This window comes from Cebus imitator, unplaced genomic scaffold, assembly GCF_001604975.1.
Source record: "Cebus imitator isolate Cc_AM_T3 unplaced genomic scaffold, Cebus_imitator-1.0 Scaffold221, whole genome shotgun sequence".
Lineage (NCBI taxonomy): Eukaryota > Metazoa > Chordata > Mammalia > Primates > Cebidae > Cebus > Cebus imitator.
In genome coordinates this window covers 2,023,094-2,027,688 of record NW_016107536.1, presented here as the reverse complement: position 1 = coordinate 2,027,688, position 4,595 = coordinate 2,023,094, and the positions used below count along the sequence as shown (strand labels likewise).

The 4,595-nt window shown below is 37.4% G+C and overlaps 1 non-coding gene across 1 annotated transcript; it reads left to right on the top strand.

Moving 5' to 3' along the window:
* Positions 1-3,165: 3,165 nt before the first annotated feature.
* LOC119466711 lies at positions 3,166-3,329 on the top strand. Its single transcript, XR_005195176.1, has one exon. It is a non-coding gene; the product is annotated as a U1 spliceosomal RNA (small nuclear RNA).
* The last annotated feature ends 1,266 nt before the right edge of the window (positions 3,330-4,595 follow it).

Sequence of the window (4,595 nt, the reverse complement as noted above, 5' to 3'; positions counted from 1 at the left end):
AATGATAAATCTGATTCCTCACAGCAATTCATGCATTCTTCGTGTAGAACAAACTCATTACCTCAAAGTAATTATTAATTCAGATTTTCTAATTCACATGTGCACTCTAAAACTACCTGTCTGGAAGAAACCTGGGCATATCCTTCTACACTCAAATTTCTGTGGTACCGGGCTTCCAAAGATACTTGCCAACATAAACATCTTGAGATTTTTCCCCATTAGAAGCTCAGCTCAAATATCCTAATACCTTCATATGAATTCCGTCAAGTGGATACAGTTGGCTTTTTCCTTTCTGTGCCTCAGAAGGAGGAAGATCAACTTAATCTAATGTGTCCAAAAAGAGAAAAAGAAATTGGGAGTAGAGGAAGGATCACACATGTTCATAAGCTAACAACATAAAAAACTGCCTGATACCAGTCTTGAAATTACTTGGTGTTATTTGCCCACTAAATCAACATTTGCCTTAGATGACTAGGAATTAAATTTTTAAAAATCTCTCTCATGCTGCAAAATTGCTAATAATGACAATCAGCTCTCCAGAGCTAAGCATAACTGGAAATACTTTTTCTCAGTGACTCAAAAAGTAAAATATTAAAAGTATATTTAAAAGGTGCTACTTCTAAAATACAGAGTCAAGGAAAAGTAAAAGTGATTTAATCGATAATGTCAAAAATAAGAATAAAATTGGTTACTTAAGAACAAAATAGCAGCATGCCCTTTTCTATGAGTAAATTGCAGATAATGGGTAATCAGAGATAGGAGTATATTGACACAATGTGCGATACAAATTCCCAGAGGCATAGATAATGCATTTACTAAAGAAGTCACGACAAGCCTTGCTAATTGTTCAAGGGGGATCCTAAGCATCTCACATATATGTCTAATACTGGAGATAATAAGTAAAGTTACCTGCTTATACATCAATTTTCTCACTAGAAACTAACATCTATAAAGTTAGAAGACATGTAATAACCATTTTTGTCTCAGTATTCAGCAAATAACAAGTACAGTTGTCCCTTATAAAGTCGACTTCCACACAGAAATAAGAGCAGTTACAATGTCTGGGCAGTTAAACATCAAGACACTCTTAGCTGGATGACAGAACAAAGCTGTGATTGGGCGCTTGGTTTTAGTCTGCTCCCATCTGTACTAGATCAAGTAGGACTCAGGTATTTATAACTGTGGATCACACCCTTTTGTTGTTCACACTTCAGATGTTCTGGACCCTCCCTTTTGCATTTCTTTTGTTATTTTGCTGAGATAGGATAAGAAAGAGAAAGAGAAAGGGATGGGATGTATCTTCCCAACAGGAGGAAGACAGAATCAGCTATTGTGATTCTACTGTCTCTTACCTCTATGTACCCATGGAGGACTGCCTCCAGGACCCTCGCAGGTAGAAAAAAATCCATGGACGCTCAAGTGTCTTCCATAAAATGTTGTAGTATTTACAGATAACCTGCAAACATCCTCCTCTGTGCTTTAAATCAATAGACTACCTATAATACTTAAAACAATGTAAATGTTATGCTAGTCATTGTTGTAGTTTTTTTAAATTGTATTGTTTTTATTATTGTATATACATTTATTTTTCTGTATTTTTGATCCTAAATTGTTTGAATCCTCAGATGCAAAACCCATGGATATAGAGGGCCAAAACACGTGCTAAACATTGACTGAATGAAGTGTTTAGTTGATGTAGCAGGTGAAATGCCTCATGTAACCCCAAAAGGTTTAAAATGCTCAGGAGAGCTGATTCTATTTTCCTCCTGATGGGAACACATATCCCATCCCTTGCCCTTTTGTGTCATATCTCAGCTAAATAACAAGAGATGCAAAAAGGAGGGCTCAGAACATCAGAAGTGTGAACAACAAAAGGATATGATCCACAAATTACAAACACCTGAGTCTTACTTGATCTAGTACAGATGCAATCAGACTAAAGCCAAGCACCCAATCACAACTTTGTTGTCATCTAGCTAAGAGTGTCTTGTTGTCTAACTGCCCAGACATTGTAATTGTTCTCATCCCTGTGTGGAAGCCCACATCATGACACCAACCTGGGTTGTCTTCTAGTCTCTTAGATTTCTAACCATTGCCACTTGTATTTTAATTTTGAAATTATATTATTAATATAAGTTATAACTGTGCCAAAATCCTCTCAACCTCCCACCTTCTCAGTCTAAAGCTAAAATTTGACAAGAAAATACTCCTTTATACAATCAGGGATAATATAACCTGTCACTTAATGAAAATCCATTAATATGAGAAAGAAATTGTAGGTATCGAGAGTAGTATTAGCATAATAAGTTTCAAGATGATGTGCTAGTGGGAAAAAAAGTAAGAGGCAAAAACAAGGCAGAAAAATTCCCGTTTACAGATAAAAAGGTTTTATAAGCTTAGAGGGAACAATGTTGAAAGATTCAGAAATTTCATTTTAAAAAATATTTACCATAGTGAATAATGCTCAAGTTCCAGTTTCTATATGGACATAACTAATTATTTTTATAAGTAAAATATACAAAAGGGAAATCAGAAAAACCTGCAGGCAGATCACCTGAGGTCAGGAGTTTGAAACCACCCTGGACAACATGGTACAACCCTGTCTCTACCAAAAATACAAAAATTAGCTAGGCTTGGTACCTGTAATCCCAGCTACTCTGGAGGCTGAGGCAGGAGAATTGCTTGAACCTGGGAGACAGAGGTTGCAGTGAATTGAGATGGCGCCATTGCGCTCTAGCCTGAGAGATGAGAGTGAGAATCGTCTCAAAAAAGAAAAATCCATTCCCATGAAATCAAGGTAGAAAGGGAATACAGATAAGAATTGAGACTTTGTAAGTAATAAACAGTACTTATAAAGTACTTTTTAAAGCAGAGGTGATATGCTCCAAGTCATGATGGAATAACAGGGACTAAATTTAAACATACTTTGAAATAACAGGGAAAAAGCAGACAAAATACAGGAAAGAACAGTTTTCAGACATTGGAAAACAAGTAAATAATGGCAGTGATCCCTAAGAATCAGAAATCAAAGTAAAGGAGCCCTAAGATTGCTCTAGCTTACTACCTGGAGAAAGTATACTGTATAAAACAGATCAACCAAGTAGGACCTGGGTATTTCCCTGAGTTGAAGAGGCAGGGGTCAGGGTTTAATAAGGCTAACAATTCACACTTAATGGCAGGAGAGATACCATGGTCATGAAGGTGGTTTTCCTAGGGCGAGGCTCATTGATGCATGCTGGATCTGCTGACCCCTGCAATTTCCCCAAATGTGAGAAACTCAACTGGCATAATTTGTGGTAGTGGGGAGACTGTGTTTGCGCTTTCCCCTGGTCTTCATGATTGAAGACCATGTCCAGGCTGGGCGCAATGGCTCACGCCTGTAATTCCAGCACTGTGGGAAACAGGCAGGTGGATCACCTGAGGTCAGGGGTTCAAGACCAGCCTGGCCAACATGGTGAAACCCCATCTCTACTAAAAATAAAAAAACTAGCCAGGCATGGTAGTGCACGCCTGTGGTCCCAGCTACTTGGGAAGCTGAGGCAGGAGAATAGCTTGAACCTGGGAGGCAGAGGTTGCAGTGAGCCGAGATCACTCCACTGCACTCCAGCCTGAGCAACAGAGCAAGACTCCATCTCAAATTTAAAAAAAGTCAGCTGAAATTCTCAATTCATGAGGCAGATTGCTGAATAGAAGAGAGTGAACATCAGAGGGTTTCCTCAAGACTTGAACCAAGTACTGATCAACATAGGCATGAAAAATAAGTCCTGAAGCTAAGGCAAGCAGCATTAGAAAGGAGCAGAGAGAATGATCTCCAAGGCTCACTAAAAGATGGGACTAGTTCATGCTCTCAACAGCTACAATGGAAACATCTCCTAAACCATAACATTAAGTAAAGTAAGAGTCAGTAAAACATGACCCACAAGCCAAATCTGGCATGCTGCCTGACTTTTGGTGAGTAAAATTTTGTTGGAACACAGCCATACTCACTTGTTTACATATGATCTGTGACTGATTTTGTGCTGCAATAGCAAAAGTAAGCCATTTCAACAAAGACCATTTGGCCCACAAAGTATAAAATATTTATTATTTGATCTTCTAGAGAAAAAGTTTGCCAGTGTTTGGATTAGAGCCCTCAAACGTATTTTGCCTCAGGAGTTGAGACAAATTAGTCCTAAATTAAAAGCTGTTCTGGACCCACAAAACAAAACTTAAAAACAAACTTTTAAGTAGCTTAGTTGTGTACTGGAACATAGCCCAAAACTAAATTTATTATCTAAAATTTAAGACATAAAGAAACAAAACAAATTTATCATCTAAAACTCATAACTGGTATATAATTAAACATTACTAGTCATGAAAAGAACAAGAAAAATATGAAGCATAACAAGTCAGTAACAAGGAAATCAGAGAAATAACTAAGATAATAGAAGTAGTGGACAAGGATGTTAAAACTGCAATTATAAATACAACTCAATTTGTTCAGGAAGGTGGAGGAAAGCATAATAAAAAGATAAGTGGAAGATTAAAAAAATTGAACTGAAATGAAACTGCACAGTTTGACATAGAAATGCACTGACTGACAGATTAGACACTGA